This window comes from Typopeltis vanoorti, chromosome 19 (assembly GCF_054136105.1).
Source record: "Typopeltis vanoorti isolate ZY-2024b chromosome 19, IOZ_Tvanoo_1.0, whole genome shotgun sequence".
NCBI lineage: Eukaryota > Metazoa > Arthropoda > Arachnida > Uropygi > Thelyphonidae > Typopeltis > Typopeltis vanoorti.
Genome location: NC_143567.1, coordinates 106556678 through 106575348, shown reverse-complemented (window position 1 = coordinate 106575348; position 18671 = coordinate 106556678). Strand labels below are relative to the sequence as shown.

At 33.2% G+C, this 18671-nt stretch overlaps 1 long non-coding RNA gene across 1 annotated transcript; it reads left to right on the top strand.

Annotated features, from left to right (window-relative positions):
- The first annotated feature begins 708 nt into the window (after positions 1-708).
- Positions 709-5934, top strand: LOC150096429 (uncharacterized). The gene is made up of 6 exons (XR_016549929.1): positions 709-803; positions 1516-1576; positions 3359-3407; positions 4533-4570; positions 5152-5238; positions 5483-5934. It is a non-coding gene; the product is annotated as an uncharacterized LOC150096429 (long non-coding RNA).
- Positions 5935-18671: the final 12737 nt, after the last annotated feature.

Genomic DNA, 18671 nt, shown 5'->3' with positions numbered 1-18671 from the left:
TTTTTGTGCTGAGAATAATTTTATATTATAAATCAGATTCAGTGAAAAAGTGCACAACATAATCAAGAAAACAAATGTTTTCATGAATATTTTCTTTTTAAGAGTGTCTTCAAACGAGAATATTCGATATTACCCGCATTCTGGCATGCAATTTACGAAACTCCCATAGAGGCTGATCTACCATTCAACCGATTGGTAAACAATACAACTTACTCATGCGTATAAAAGCACGAACAGCGGCCACATGACTTCATTCCTGTTTACAGCTTTGTCAGCGGATTAACCACATCTCCAGGACGCCATGTCATCATGATTCTTTGAGATGAGGGTAGAATGGAAGATTTGGAGAGCCGACAGTTGCTGATCAATTTCTCTCTCTCTCTCTCTCTCTCTCTCTCTCTCTCTCTATATATATATATATATATATATATATATATATATATATATATATATATATATATATATATATATATATATATATATATATATATATATATATATATATATATATATATATATATATATATATATATATATATATATATAATTTAATTTAATATATATAAATATTAATTTAAATTTAAGAAAATATTATTTATGTAATTATTGAATTAATGTCAGTCGTTGTTTAGTTATTGAATTAATAACCAACTAATAAATTGATTCTTAAATGGAAATTTACTGTATATTTTTCTATTTATAGGAATGCATTGATCAATGCAGCGCTCGTCGACTGTTAGTAAAGTATGGCTGCATATCTTCTGCCGAAATCTTGCCACACGTGTACAAGATATGTTTAGTTGGTAGGTTACTTTTCGAAATGATTTAGAGAAATAAACTCGATTGTCAAGATTCAAAAAAAGTTAATTTTTTTGAATGTGTTATTAACATTTCAACATTTTTTGGTAAATTTGAATTGAATGCTTTGTGTTTTTCCATGAGTAATGTGAAGACAAAAATTTCCATAAATAACGTTTTCTTTTTAATGTATGTTTTATTTAGTTATATTGAAATTATTCAAACTTTATATATAATTTAAGTTTAAATTTATAGGAATATAACAAATTGAAAAATTTTAAGTTTCATTTCGCTGAGTTTTTTAATGACAATCAGGTAACAACAGGATTTCTTATTTATTTAGTAAATATTTAAATTCAGCAATAACAAAGCTACGTGATATACACTCCACGCAGAGGTAAGTTCTAAGCTGATAGCCATGGTTTTACACTTACAAATTCTCCTCTCAGAAATGAGTTAGCTGATCAACAACGAGATAACATTTGTTCATATACCAAACGAGATGAAACAACCAAACAAAGCACGCAATTAGCAGATATGTACGCATGCCAGTAGTAACAGTATTAGTAGTAGTAATCACCCTGTGCCGCAAAAAAGTTTGCTTCTGCTTGTAATTTCAATATTTTATTTTTCTTTTGTTCAAATTAATGCGTCATCGTTGAGCATTACATATTTCAAGGAAGAATGAAATGTGTTTTCGTTTTTTGATATCATCAGGGAATCGGCCGTTGTCTCTATATGTACACAACTGTAGCCGTGAGTACAATGTGGAATGTGGGTAAGTTAATGTTTACTTCTTTTGTAAACAAATTATTTAACATTTGCAAGTGATAAGTAAATTCTTTGTGCACAGGAATTAGCTTTTATTGTGTTCTCAGCATAAATGATTCTTTGTTTTTTTATACTTAAAAAAAATATATATATTTTTTTTTTAAATAAAATAAATTCGTAATTCGTTATTTTTTATTTAATTATATTTTGCTGATCTTTGCGTTTTGATTCGTGTTTGTTGCAATCATTTTTACAATTAGCACTGTAAAGAAGTAACCCATTTACGCGTTAAAAAACAAATTCTGAGTATATAGTACGTTTTTACCGTGGGCGACAGAGAGATGATTTTTAGTATTATTTTCAGCTTAATTTTCTGTTATTTTACGTAAATCGGAAACTGTTCTCGAAATCAACTATCCAGTATTTTCACTCCACTTCAGGTACCTTTCTAAGAGGTAAGGTGGTCTCACACTAAATATGAAATTCATCTCCCACCTTCGTAAAAGCATCACAAAATATTGCGGGATTCGAACCCGCTGTTTGTTAGTTGAGAGCAGATGCATTAATTACTGTCACTTAATAATTAAGAAGCAAAATTATTTCGGTTAAGATCCATATTAAAGTTTGATTTCAATCTGGTCATCGCTCTTGTGAAAACAAAATAGGCAAACTGACTTTTTGGCCTGCAGATAGATCTCTATCTACACAATGAAGTAGCAGGTATGCTTGTAGAATAACCTTAAAACGAACACGTAAAACCATCGTTATCAAGAAATTAATAATTCCATGAATTACACAGGAAATCATCGAAAAAAATATTTTTCAAGTTATTATTATTATTATCCTTCCCATCACGTATACAAGATATTATACTATAATATTATACAATTCAATGTATGATATTATAGAATACAATTCAAATAGTACAATTTAATATACAATATTATAGAATACAATATTCTTATTCTATAATGTTATAGAATTGTATGTATTTTTTGTATGTATGTATTGTTATAGAATTATATGTATTGCTATAATGTTATAGAATACAAACTGTACATCACGTTGTACAATTCAATGTACAGTATTATAGAATACAATTCAATGTACTGTATTATACAATACAATTCAAGTTGTATTGTATAATACTTTTCATTATACATTTTCATTATATATCAAGAAACTTTCAGCGCTTCTTTTTACATATAACAGACAACCATAGAGATATGGTTTCTGTAGTAGTTGAATATTATGAACGACATACAGATCTTTGGTTGAATGCGCAAAGTAGGTAGTGGTTATGGCTCTAATTATTCTGTTTTGTATTCGTATGGAAGCAGATGGTTATAATAATTTTTATTATGTCATATTAATTACTATTATTATTATTACGTAACACCTCCAGGGAGTCCAAAGACCTATCTAGGGGGGGGGACACCCACTCTACATCCGTCTGTCTCCACCACTCAATCCACCAACTACACCAACGCCATCTACCTCCCGCCACTATCACCACCACTAGCATTTCCAGAGATAAACACAAACATCCATGCCCACAGAGGGATTCGAACCCGTAGCGTTTTGGCTGGAGAAAGGATATTCTAACCGCTCGGCCAACTAGGCCGACATTATGTTTACTAATATTTTACCGCTTGAATAGTTATCTGCAATTTATTTGTAACTGCGTTAAATTTGATTAGAAAAAGAACTTTGCTGTACTCTGAATAATACTGCCTCTGAAAATGTTATTTAAGAAAAAATCTATAAGATTGTATTTTCTCTCTTTCAGATCCGTAAGTTATACATTTGAGATGGAGGAATATTTTCCCATCGATGTTGTAAGTATTCTTTATGAATTTATAAAAAATCAATATTCCGTTAATTTCTAATTATAAAATGGAATCAATTCATGTTCATACATGAATTGATTCCATTTTATGCATAGTGTTACAATTTTCTATGCATGGTGTTACAATTTTCTATGCATAGTGTTACAATTTTCTAATTGTTATTAAATTCCATGTACAAATACCTGCATAAATACGAAAATGCCGCTGCGATGATGTTGGTCATTGACATCATTGCTACTTAATATTTCCAATGAAATTACTTATAATGTAACTTCTAATGGACAAAGAATTGCATAAACCAATAATAATTAGCTTTCCTCTTTTAAAATTGACCTCTGAGTTACCTTGGGCAGAAGACACAAGAGAAAGTTGGCTGTGTTCACCAGAAATGTAAATTCTTCAACTGTTTTCATATAATATTCTACTATTGTTTTAATAAACGCCATCGTAGATTAGAAATATCTGTAGATTTTGAAATGGAAATGTGTGAGAAACATTCTACAGATGAATTGATTATTCTCTCACTTCCATGACACTAGTTCAAAAGCAATCCCTTTTTGGGCAGTTTGTGAACTTTTAGTCAAAAGCTTGTATTAATTCTAGGATAAGTTTCGTTGATAACGGCCGCAGTAATATAAAAACAATTTATTAGATAAGAATACCCACTTAGCATTTAGCGACCAGTTATCACATTCCAACTGCTCATGGTATCTTAATCTAACGATAAATTATTGGGTAGGGTCATGTGTGGTTGCCAGATTAACCAATGAGAATGATTTAGCGTATATTTAAGTTGTCTATCAAACTGCTAATACAGAGAGAGAGAGAGAGAGAGAGAGAGAGAGAGAGAGAGAGAGAGAGAGAGAGAGAGAGTTGGTGTTATTTATATATCCTTGAGCTGTCTCTTAGTGTTGCATGCGTGTCTAATTACTGATCTCTCTCTCTCTCTCTCTCTCATGATTTCCTAAATTGCACATTTTTCTTTGGAAAAATTTCAGAAGAAGATGACAAGTGTTTAATATTTTAACTTAACATTATATTCTACACAATGGTAAGAATATTATCTTTATTATATACGCCATGGGCTAACAAAACTTATATATTTTTCAATAGATATACTGTGCAAAACCAAACAGATTGCGCCAAGTATGGTACGTATATGTTTTATTTTATGCTTTGAGAGTTGCGTGAGTGTATCGCTAAAATAGAAAGGAAGTACCTTTATAAAGAAATGAAATCATTACAATGCCGTAGGCGTAATATTAATATACTACACGTGTGATATTCAGTTTCACATCAACATCATCTTGAAATCCTTTAACTGTCACCCGTTTCAAATCAAGGAAAAAAGACGCAATCATTGTTGGACAGATGGTTCGAGAAATGCAGGAATAAACAAGGAATTCAGTTGCACATTGCTATGAATTTCACGATATCTGGACCGCTGACAATTATCGTGGATGTCGTTGTTATGCTCCTTCTGTTTAAGAGCCGGTATTGTGTGGTGTCCTTGTATGCTCACCACCTTGTAATATCCACTGTAGTAACGCACGAGTGCTTGTTAAAATCAATTTCTGTAACTTGAGGTCACGCGAGCAGATATCTGAGGGAAATGATCTCTATCAAATTAACAATGCTCAATTGATAAATTTCGTATATTCCTATTAAGGATTGTAGCTGATATCAGTGAATATCATTTTGCTAAATGAATGCTCGCCAACTTTTCTTTCAGGTGTGAAGGAAAGAAAAGTTGGCGCTTCTTGAATTCAAGTTTTCATCTTCGGAAGTGTCCATCGTTCAACAGCAACCAAAATATCAGGCAAGTATGTTTTAGAGCTTCCGTTTCCAAATACCTTATCCACTGTCGTCTATACACGAAAAAAATATTTTGATCTTTTCTTCTACCGAATGGTAATTCACGTTTCTCCCAATTAAGAAAGGGAAGAGTTTTGTTGTCTTAGTGTATCTAAGGATCAAGAAAACAAACAGTACGTTATACTGACATAAACCCGAAAGTATATTTCATACAATTTTCATTTGAACAAGTCCATTGCTTCTTTCAGAACTTTGATGTGTTCAGCGATCTGGGAGGTTCTCTAGGACTATGGATCGGAATGTCGTTGGTTGCAGTGTATGACATCATCGAAATTGCAGTTTTGATTCCATCATACATTTTTAGAAGGGTTGTAAAGGGAAACAGAATCAAGTATTTTACTGGAGTGCAGTAACCAAAGGAAGAAACGAAGAAACACGAAGAAAGTGAAATGCTTCTATATGATACTTATGAACAACCACCATTCTTGTAAAGAGGAATTTTATTCTGTTATCCTAATACAATACTTAAATCAGTTTATGAATCACAAGTATATCGATGTTTGAGATCAGCTTTTTCTTTTCAGTGGCTCATTTATTAACTTTGAAGTATTTTTTAATCATTGTTATCGCATGCATTAGTGTAACGAAATGTATTCCACTCGTATGGTATATGCAATAAATATTAGTCAGATCGAGTTCACGAATTGACTTTTGTGTTTTATTCATTTCGAAGCATTCGTTGATCTTTTAAAAAATACCCAATTTAAGTATAATTTTTTTATTCTAGAAGGACTTGCTATTAAAGATAAATCTCTGGCGCATGTGAGTAAATGAAAGACTATCCATATTATAAACAATTATGTATATTTAATTTATGTAATTTATATACTCAGATGTTACATTTCGTTTATGCCAACAGGAAGCTTTGTCATTGCATTCTGCAATTAATTTATTATCTTTACCACGCTACTATTATTTTTCCATCAGACAATGACCGAAGCATCTAAGTGAACTATGATATTGGTTCACATGTATTTTGAAGTCATTTGTTCTGAAACGATTTTCTGGTTTTTGCTCAAACACACCGAGAATTTGTAGAAAGAAAATGAGGCTATCTCCTAATCATAATGTCCATATAGCCTTAAATTGCGTTAGCCGAACTTATATAAATTTGTAACGACGCAGATAATTTTTTTATCCATTATGAACACAGTGGCGTTTACCCACTTTGATATAGTTTAGAAGCTTTGAAAAATATTTAGATTTTTTATAATTTGGAGAACCAATCTCTTCTACAATTTAACATAAGAAGGTATATGACATCCATGGTTTAAATATTTTGGTATCGCCAATGGATAAATAATTTCTCATCAGATGCTTAATACGATTTTCTAGATCCTTTGAGGAATACATGTCTAATAGGCTGCTAATGTAGGATATTTAGTAATCGAATTGAAAATAAGCGCAGTTAGCGAGCTCATAGTACATCCAATACACTTGCCGATATCATTTGATATCGGCATTAATATTGGATGCAGAATACTCATGTTATGTACTATAACAAATGTAAGTTATTTACTGATGATTAATTACTGCATTGCTGCTGATTTCAAATATAAGATTATTCACATTTGCTGAAATTCAGAATAAAAATAATATTATTGAAGACACTTGCGACAATGCCAGGCGTTATTTGGAAGTGGGTCGATAATTCATACAATATTGCATAATCGTAGCAAATAAATCATAATGTTCAGCTTATTTATTTATTATTGTTTAAACCCAGGGGACTCGACTCTATCACTGCACGAGCTCCATCCAGAAGTGATAGTGTCTTTTACAATGCTTAAGTAGTTGAGAATGGTGAAGTGGCAAAATTCTGCATGATTGCTTGTCACATAACTAAAAGATAGCACTGGGTTTTGACAGGTCTATGTTATTGTGATGTAGAGAAATAATAACAACACTGCAGGCCTTTTAATAGGATTTATTTTTTAGTAACACAATGTCTATTTATTTAAATCTCTGTAGAAGAATATTTATCTGATCTACATAAAAAATCTTTGCAGTTGGAGAAAGTGATTGTTAATAATTTTTCCAATCGGAACAATTCTAGTTGAGTTCCTAAGACGTTATTTGAATTACCCTAAATATAATTCTACTAACATTATGGAATTACAAAGACAAAACTTTATAGATGTATTACTGAACATCATATGTTAATAGAGAACAATTATTCATTTCTTTTCATATACATAGAGAATTTATCACTAATGAAGATAATTATCTCTGAACGAACTGAGACTGAAACAATTCGCGTTCTTGTGCATTCCTTGCCGTTCGCTTTCGGGGAACGTTTCTTCGAACTCTAAATCTTCGTTTGAATCTCTTCAGAGTTTCTCTACAAAAGTACACCGGAATTAAGAAAAGGATCCCTACAATCTCATACAAAGTAATCAGAGACATTCCGATCCACAGTCCAAGCGACCCTTCTAAAGTGTTGAAGACATCCAATTCCTAAAAGCAAAAAATGAAATAGATAAGTCAAATATATTATCAAATAGAAGTAGATTGTTTGAATAATCTACACCCCAACAGGTGATACTATATTCGGGTGAAGAATTATCATCGATGGTGTAATGATAAGAATGAGGAATCATCTTAAAAATGCTGTATTGACAATTTTGATAATATATCTCTTAATTAGGAACTTTGTTAAAATTGAGATATGTGAGACCCATTTGAGGTTATTGTAGATATGGAACCAAATTCTATACTAATATTTTGACTAATCTAAAGTTACAGTTCTGAATTTCATTCCAACTCGTTTCAAAACCATAATCAGCTTAGTCTAGTTTCAGTTGAAGTGTATGTATTTAGTTTACGTTATTTTCATGGTCATAATTGAAAAACCACTTGTTTAGTTTCAACCTATACCATGATACAATTAATTTTCTAAATCCTCAAGAATAATATAATAATATTTTTATAATATCTTTTTTCTAAAATATTTGCACTCAAACAGATGATTTAATAAAAATAAGAAACATTATAGTATAGAATAAATAAATAATTTTCTAATCTATAATAATAGTTTTATTTCATGTAATATTTCTCACCTCATATTTCGGCCTCTGCTGGTAAACTATATTTTCTGCACCAGAAAATTTCAGAGATCTCCATGTGACCTGAGGAAAATAAATCATAATAATTGTAATAGCTATTCAACTTTGTCATTCATCTTGCATAGGTATTGTTATTTCGGTTTTAGATATAAGCAGTATAACATCATAAGGAATAGTTTTAAAAGCTCGAGTGTGTAAATGCTTTATATAATTGTAATTGATAATAGATAACGATTTACTTATTTTGACAAGGTGGTAAATTCACTGGACGAGGTAGTTGCGTGCCCATTAGTATATTTAGATTTTGGAAAAAGCTATATGTAGCTTGCCACAAGCTATAAAAGCTTTTTTTCACCCAACACCATCCGTTAAATTGTATCAGATAGTGTTGGGTGATAGATTAGTGTGTTGGTTGGAGATTGCATGTCATATACGTAGCAGCAAGTTGCGTATTGCGAACCACATTCAAGATGAGGACAGTCCCTAGCATTGTGTGCTGAGGGTACATTAAGGCCGATTTTGTTTTTTTTTATGTGAATAACGAAGCGAAGGGTTTGAATGGTGACATATAAGTGTTTGCTGGTGGACAACTGATATTCCATTAGTGCAAGTGGATTTAATAGAGTGAGTAAATGGGCTAGAGTGTGGAGTAACCAGTTCTATATAGCAGTGGTCTCCAAATGTTTTTGATCAATTACTCCCAAGACAGAAAAAATAAATAGCGCGTACCCCCAATTGATTGAGCAAAAATCTATTAATAAGTATTATAAAGAGAAAATATGCCTTTTATCATCATATAAAAATTAAAAAAGTTAGATATTTTTACACATTATTTTTATTATTAACAGCTTACAAACATATTTATTACAATATTTAATGTGAACAATGGCCTTGCATTTCTTTCATAATTTCTTGAAATTCTGGTTTGATGGCTCCTGATACTGCGATACGAAGGTTTGGTTCCAAGTTTAATTTATTTCGATATTTGGTTTTAATACCTGTCATTGCAGACAATGATACCTCACTTTAAAAGTGTTTGATAATATCACACACGTTTAAAATATGTAAGCGATTTTGATAATATTAATTCACTATTTCTAGTGTAAACATAAAGATAAGCACAAAAAGGCGTTGGAATTTCATAGAAACAATATATACTAAAAAAAAGCTTTAATCTTACTACTAACAGTCAAATAATTAATACAACTGTGGAGTCATCAATAGATAGCAGGATAACTAGGCAATTTTCCTTTTCTAGTTGGGCTTGTCAACACCAGGATGCTCTACAAACAATGGCAATGATAAGAAGTAAGATATTTACTCCCAAGTTTTAAAAAACATGACAGCTTTGCCACGGACGATTATGTGTGCAAAGTCGCCCAATGTGCGCTACTCGCAAATTTAAGTTTACAGGATCTTTATGACGTTTTTTTCTATATTAGATATATTAGATATATGTTTAATTGATGAAAGAAAGTAATATTCTTTATCTTTAATTAATTACTTAATTTTTTTCCTATCAATATAAAACTTTTTGGACGTACCCCCACGTATCGACTCGCGTACCCCCTGGGTTACGTGTACCACACTTTGGAGACAACTGCTGTATAGCAAAGCAAAAGGTATTAAAATTTCAAACGTGAGATGGCGAGTATACGGCTGGTGGGGATATTTTCGAGTGGAAATATCCTCACTAGTTGTATACTTTCTCGTACTTTCGAGAGGAAGACAGAGAAGGAGAGGATCTGGAGGTTAAGGTGGATAGGTACCTGAAATTTTGCTAAAAGTGCTCGAAATTTTGAGGGTTGCACAGCGATTATGGCAATGATGCGGAGAACACTGACATCTTTACATGTAGAAGTAAAGATGTTACATTCTACTGTACATGGCTTTGTTGACTTCGTATGGATTCCTGTGCACAGATTTTGTCATCTGGTTTTCTAAAGCTTGCCACTGAATCTCCAAGGTTTGTTTCCTGTTCTCAAACTCTTTAATTTTTTCTTGAATAATGTTTGTGTATTTTAGCCTACAGTTCACATCTGAGAGCTGCTCAACTTTCATTCGCTTTAAAACTTCTTACATCTTATTTTCAATATGAAATTCCATTTTATCCTGCTCAAGACTAAACGGTGATCACTTCCAATTTCAAATCCTCTGTAAAAGTAAGAAAACATCACTAACAACAATAGCATAGTCAATGAGACTTTTCTCATTCCTTGCCTCTTTTCTTCATGTGAATTTGTGCACATTTTTATGTTGGAACATTTTGTTAGTAATAGTCAGTAAGTACCATTATTATTAGCTTTGTTCTTTTCTCCAAAGTTCCCAAAATAATTTTGTATGTCTGACAATCATTTACTATTCGGCTATTTGGAACCAACAAGGATCACCTTTTCCTTTTTCATTGTGTCAGTTGCTTTCTCTAAAGTCTCATAAAATTCCTCCACTTCTATCTCAGTAGACGCCTTCTGTGGGACCATAGGCACAATTAAGTCTCATTGTCCATTTACCCTTTCTGATATTTGCACACATCACTCTACTTTATATTGCTTGATATTCAAGAAGATTAGTGTCGTATTTTGTGTTCAATATAGCTACACGTTCTTTTCACTGATCATAATAATTGCCTGAATATAACATTTTGTATTTATTGCTCAGAAAAATCTCACGACAGTTTGTCTTTTTTGTTTCTGCACCCCTATTTTGTCGATCACGTACTTATCCAATTCCCTAGCTCGCTCCATTTCTTTGCCATTCAGGCTTCTTATGTTGATAGTACCGATCTTGAACTTCGATGATATTGAGTAGAGTTAGTTTCAGGATTTGTTCCAATAGCTGACTTTTCACTTGTTTGCCTTGGTTCTCTGGAGAAATCAACAGGGGCCTTGTTTAACCAGAAGACGCCCAAGTCGGCCAGAAATTCTGTCATGTTGTAGCATCATTTTGTATTTTGGGGTAAGCGAATAAGAACAGAATTTGGTCGGCTAAATCCCAAATTTCCAGGCCTTCCTCGTTCGTTCAGTATCTAGGAAGATACCTTCTTGTGGGGCACCCTGTTCGGTGCACCACATTCCTTTAAAGGCTATGTGGATGCCTGCTCTCATTTTCAAAGCTTTGACCATTAAGCAGCCCTACAATGTCGTTGGGTGCTTATGAATGTTTTAGAATGATTTTACAGAAATACAGTGTAAAAAAAAGTCAGGAACATTGGAACATATGAACTCCATAAACGACCTTATAAGAATATCACCATTAAAAGCTTTCCAAAAATATAAGCTAAAACAGCTCCTCTCAGACGACGCAAATGCTGTCATAAAAACCATGAAAACCAATATAAGAAAGGAAACAAATCAGCACCAATAAAGCACAGCCGATGTCATTAGAATCATGCTTGAGTAGTATGGGGTGACTAGTGACAAGATCAAGATCAAGATAAGATAAGGAATCGTGACGTGATTTATTGTTGAGATGATGACGTCATTGTGTGTGTGACGTCATGAAATTGGAATGTTTGGAATTTTTCTGGGGACCATCTGTGTGAGTGAAGTCATGTTTTTTTTGTTTTCTTTGCATATGGAATTATGGGTGATGGTAGAGATAAGGATTCGTGTCGTGATTCGTAGGGAACTTCTGTCCAGATCAAGATCAAGATAATGTAAGGAATCCTGTCGTGAATGTGTGTTGTTATCAGATGAAGAAAAGTGACGTCATTTGTTAGTTGTGAATAACTGCTGTCACATGTTAGTTATAAATAAGCGACGGTATTATTTTGAATACAAAAGGAAAATATATTAGTGGATAAGGATTCGTCGTGATTGATGGGACACTTTAAACCAAACAGGGGTAGGGTGAATGGCAAAGCGACGTCCGTGTCGTGGATGTGCGTTGTTATAAGTTGTAGAGAAGTAAATGGTTCGCGTATGGCATAATGGGTGATGATAGTGATAAGATAAATTGGAATGATAGGAATTTCGCTGGGACCTCCCTTCTGTCAGGGATATCACGTGGTGTATTTGGTTCGCGTATAGCATCTTGGGTGCTTTTTGAGATAAAGAATCATGACGTAATGTGTTTGGAAATTTTGGGGGAACATATGTCTCTGTGATATTACGTGTCGTTTTGATTTGCCTGTGAAATTGTGGGCGATGTTTTTGAGCTAAGAAATCTTGGAATTTTGCAGGGTGACAAACATCCAGCAGCATTGTCGTCAAGTTTTGTGTTTGGTTGTCTAAAGATAGCAGTACCAATTTTCCAATACAGTTTGGGGTATTTCTTTCCTGTTAAAAGAATATAGGAATTCTTAAAGTAGAGTCAAATGGCGGCAGCGTTTAGGCTTTTCTGAATAATTTAATTATATGCTGGTGTCCCAAGCATATAATTGTATGCTGGTGTTATCTTGTTTACTAATTATTGGGTATTGGTGTTTTTAGTTTACAGTGAAGAGAAAAAACAAACGTCATTTTTAAAAAATAAATTAAACTAAACGGAGACTTAAAAGAATTACAACAACTTTTATATGTAGTCTAGAAATTCTAATGATAATTTATATTTACTTACATTCTTTCCAGAATGACTCTTCGTGATACAAATAGATATTCCAAAATAGTTGAATTATTATCCACAGCAAAACACTCAAGAAACAGAAGCTTGAAAGAACGAAATTTCTGTAATAATCTTAAAGGCTATTTGACGTTTGTTCCCTTAGATTTTCTGTCAAATTGGCACTCCGTTAATTCTTTTGCTTTTGGATCATACTATGTTTTTTGCCCACGGTGGTGTGTGTAAGCTCAAACTGTCTTTTCCTGGCTAATATCCGCCAGTGATCGCTAATTTCCCATCTCTCAATGCAGATTTTTTATATGGTTCTTTTTTTTAAATGATTAGTTGTTTTTCTATTTTACTTTTGAAATTCAGTTAACTACATATTATAAACCTAAGAACTGAGTAAAATAAATAAATAAATAAACTGTGTGTGTGTGTATTATTTTCCCACAGTGTTATTTCATTAGTTTTGTTTGTAACTGAGTGACTCATATCCAGTCATTTGTTTTTTCTGTCCTCGTTCTGAGTGTGGGAACATTAGTTTATTTAAAACTTTAGACTATATGATATGTTTAGGTAAGCATACAACGTGTCTTTTAATGACCCAATTTACTCCGTTTTGATGTTTTGTGCAGTCTTTCTGTGTTCTTATGACACCAACATTCTATTAAATATTAGTAGTTCGGAGTTTTCGAACATATGAATGAAATGTTTTCAGATATCTCAAACAATGCAATTGTTAGCATTAGACAATTTCTAAAATAATGAATTACAGGACACCAGTTTCCCCACTATGTTTTTAGGTCCCCAAATGGAATATTATGCGTTAGGTTTTGAAAAACGTTTTGACTACTTGTCACATGTTTTTAAAACATTTATTGGAAAACGTAACAACAACAGCACACATGCTTGTTAATTAAGGTACAAATGTATATTTTATATTGCTCAAATATTAAATCATCAAATGTTTACAGTCGCATTTTAATTCCAAAGTTCATAACTTACTTACTTGTGTAACTGAAATTTATTTATTTTTCTTTCTTTAGCATTAGAAGGATTTTTTTACATTACAAGGATTTTTCGCATTCCTAACTAAACAATAATAAAGATATTAAACTTAACAAATGTCTGAAAGCAGGGTTACCATATTTCTTGAAAACAATATGCCACAATATCAACCATCAAAAAAAAAGAAAGAAAGGAAGGAAGAAAGAAAAATTGTAAAGAAAATTAAAATGTTTACCTTCAAATAAATATTTATGATCACAGCAAGCAAGAAATTCATCAGCTTTTCAAAGTTTTGAAATTCATACCCATATTGTTTTCATCATTTGGTATCATTTTAAAGAAGAACGGGTCTGGCTATGAAGTTTGTTAATGTTTTTGATTTTTTTCTTCCAATGGCAAGCATTATTTGATATATGCATGTTGATTCCTTGTTATCTGCATGCTATGATACCTTTTTATTTTCTACAGCAATCTTTTAAAGTGTTTTATTAATGTCATCGGCTAAAATATCTGCTGTCTTTCTCTGTATAATAATCAAATTCTAACAGTCATATTGTTCGAATTTGGTACGACTGCTATTCTAGTCTGGTGAAGTGATCTACAGATATAGGAAAAATTGTCAATTTTCAGTACATTTGTACTTTATTCAAAATTATAATTTCGTTATTTGCTGTGGTGTCTGTTTTTAATTCCCACATCACTAGAATGTATGGGTGGTAAAGTTGTGAAATAAGTTTCCACTCGCACTCAAGTCACTTGATTTTAACTTTTATCATCTAGAGTTGTGTGAAACAAAAATGTACCTTCTCTTTATTTTTGAAAACAGCATAAATATTTTCTGTCTATTTCTTCTTTATCCTGTTTTTTCATTCCCCAAAATTTGTATTTTTGCTTTCTGTGCATAGACCAATATCTTTTTATTTTCTATATGAAACGTTTTAAGAATTTCAGTAATGTGATGGGTTAAATATATACTGTCTCTCTGTAAAATAACCAAATTCTAACAGTCGTGCGATCAGTATGTGGTATGCGTGTTTTCTTCTAGTCTGGTGGAGCTATCTACAAATATAGTAACAAAATTGTCACTTTTCACTTCATTTGTACTCTATTCACAAAACTACAATTCTGTTATTTGCTATGACCTCTGTTTTTATTTTCCCTACACTAAAATAGTTTGGGTGGTAAAGTTGTGAAATAAGTTTCATCTCGCAGTCACTTGCTTTTAAAGTTTTATCATGTACAGATGAAAATTGCTGGAAACATTGAAGATATCAACTGCATTGTGAATGGAGAACCAATAGAAGAAGTAAACCATTTAAGCTACTTAGGCACTTTTGTTTAGTGCAGATGGCAAATTAATTTTGGAAATAGACTGCAGAATTGACAAGGCTGGTATGTTATGAAGTAAACTAAATGGATATTCTCTGACAACAGATTCTAGAACCCCAGCTGCTAAGAAGATTTCATTCATGTTTAAAGGGAGAAAGGAATAAGGTGATGTACGAATTAGATATCACCACATAACAACACATGCTTTATACGTAAAATTATCCAACGGCTGTACAACAAAGTAGTTACCACTTTAAAAACTAATAAAAGAACAGCTAATATTCCAACATATATTAATAAACACTCATCCCAAGAAACGAATTGATTAACCTTTTATCAGAATGGATTTGCCTTCTTCTGTCATGCGACAAACTGTGGAGGAGTCTCGGGTGTGGTCGGACAGTATGTGGAAAAAGAGGGAAATTAATGAAATCACTTAAGTAGCCATAGTGAATCAAGTGGGACGACGTAAATGCTTATCTCGAAATAACCATTCAATGGAGTGAAGAATGGTACATTCAGTGATCAAGCTGTCGTTTTGTTCACAACAGTAATCAGTAAAGAAAACGTTTGGTGTAAATCGATATGATATGTTTGGAATTTGTTTCAAAATGATTTTTAACAGTCCAAATGAGAATCTTTTCCCATCATCTGACAGTGAGATGATGGCTTCCGCCAGCCGATGCAAGAAAATATTTTTTTAAGGCTGTTATATGAGAAAAGATTGTTGATTGTTATAACACTGCAAAAGTGATTCCATTTAAAGTCTAATATTAAATGGAGAGTTCGAATTTAAAATCGTAATCAGGACTGATACATTGGACTTATTCTTTTAAGTTCAAAACAGAATTTATTTATTTATTTATTTATTTATTCGTATGGTATGAATATCAAATCATGCAGTACAATACACTTTAATAACATATAAAATTAAAGGTCAAAAGTCATTTTAAACACCAATAAAATTAAAAGGTTACATCCATATTGGTCAAATAGTTCATAGCTTCGTGTGTAGCACTTAAAAGTCCAACTTGTCTCCTGAATATGCTCTGAGATAACACCGAGTCCCAATATGGTCCACAGTTTGTCTCTGAGCTCCACAATCACAATGCAGGGATGGTCGTTTACCCCATTTAAAAAGCATGTCCGCACATACACCATGACCAGTTCGTATTCTATTAAGCTGAGTCCAGGATTTTCGTGGGAGGTGTGAGCAAGCATCAAAACTTTCTTGTAATTCATTGTGAGAAAATTTTGTGATGTCATCTGTATGGCTCTCCCACTGTTCTTGCCACTTTTGCTTCAAGTCAAAGTTAGAATGTAGTAGTAGTTGGTCTAATTGTAGTGGTGGATATCTTGATCTCAATCGTTGTACACTTAAGTCTGGGAGATCTGTATATATCATAGGGCTGTGTTCTCCAAGATTTTCTTATACTCCTGTAAGAGAGCCTTAGTCCTGCGCAGATTCGGTGGACAATGTTACTAAGAGCTGGAAGCCAGTGTGTGGGCATTGATTTAATTGTGCCACGAAATCAGTCTCATTGTATTATTTATTTGGCTATCAACAAGTTTAATATGTGTGCTATTTAGCCACACTGGTGAGCATTATTAGGCAACAGAGAAAACTAGACCAAGAGTAGTAATCCACAGATTATCGGCTGTTGCTCCCCATGTCGTGCCTACCAGTTTTCATATTATGTTGTTACGGGTTCTTAACTTAGCAGAAACGTTTGTTAAGTGTTGCTTGTAAGAGAGCGTGCGGTCCAGGGTAACGCCCAAGTACCTTGGAAACTTATTGTGTCGTAGTAAACATCCTTCAAAGAAGATATATAAAGTGACATCTGCCATGTGATTATTAAGGCGAAAGCTTGATACTTCTGTTTTTTTCTGGATTGAGCTGGAGCCTCCATTTTTTATAATATTCACCTATAATTTTCAGATCTTTTGTAAGTACGTCTTCAGCCTGACTCATGTTTTTGTGTCGAATGGCAATTACAATGTCATCAGCATAACAGAACTTGCGTGAGATGGTAGCAGGCAAGTCATATGTGTATAGGTTATAAAGTAAAGGTGCCAATACTGATCCTTGTGGAAGACCATTATTATGTTTTCGTTGTCGTGACATTTTATTTCCTAATATAACTTGAAAGAAACGTTCAGTGAGCATGGAGGAAATTAAGTGTGTAGTCCGTTTACATGGGACAATGCTAAGAAATTTGTATATAAGACCTTCACGCCATACTGTATCATAGGCTGCTGTTAGGTTCAAGAAGATAGCTGATGTTTTTTCTTGCTTCTGAAATCCAACTTCTATGTATGATGTTAAAGTGAACACTTGATCACAGCAACCACGGTTTTCTCTAAAACCAAATTTCTCAATCGACATGTCCCGATTGGACATGCTGCATAATTGGTATGGACAATCTGTTGTACAGAAGGCACTCTAACATTTGAAAGGTGCAACTCAATAAGGCAATAGGTCTGTAACTTTTTGCCTCTTGGGGTAGTTTTCCAGGTTTAAGAATAGCAACTATTTTTGCTTCTTAAACTGGCTAGGTAGTCGGCCAGTCAATAATATATCAAAAAAGAATTTACAGAGCCATTTTATAGTATTTGGCCCGCTATTAATCAGAAATTCAGGATGGACACCGTCGAATCCTGTGGCTTTGCCTGCTTTGATATCTTTTATGACGGCTTTTACTTCATCTATAGTGAAGACTGAGGCAAATTTTGAGAAAGTAGGTGCAGTTATTTTTAAAGCTCTAAGTTCTTTCTTAACTTTCTTGGTATGCTCACGGTCCCTAGGTGCCCTTGATATATTAACAAATTGATTAGCTATTTTCTCAGGGGAGATGATTGTACTTTTTCTTTTAGGTAGATTAGTTGCGGAGAGTTGTTGGAGAAGATTCCAAGCTTTTCTACTTGATCGTATGAAGTCAAGACTGAATGATTCGTGTTGATGACTGAAGAACCTCCATTAATTCTTCGCGAGCATATTGGATGAAAAGACATCCAAAATTAGGGAACTGATTTAAGACAACATAAGTAAAGATTTCCAGGTTGTAAAATGTAACTATAAAAGGGCATATGTGTGAAATAAAATGTTTATCACGATGTAAACAAAATTCTAAAGTTGGCGGGCGGACCGTTCGGGTGAACGTTTGGCTTGAGGCATAAGCATTTACACAGAAAGCTATGCTAGTTCGTTTTCCCGGAAGGCGAAGCGGTGTACCGGATCATCTCTCTGGCAAAGGAGACGAGTAGCGTGCGAAAGAACGCGGCAGTAAAGTGTGCTCCAAGGATGCAGATAAAAGGGGTTTTCTCCCCTCTCTCGAGGATTTTTGTTTTTTCTCCTGACCCTTTCCGGATGTTATACGTGGTTGGACGTTGGCCATCTCTCTCGCCTCCTGATGGATTCCGGATAGCTCTGAGA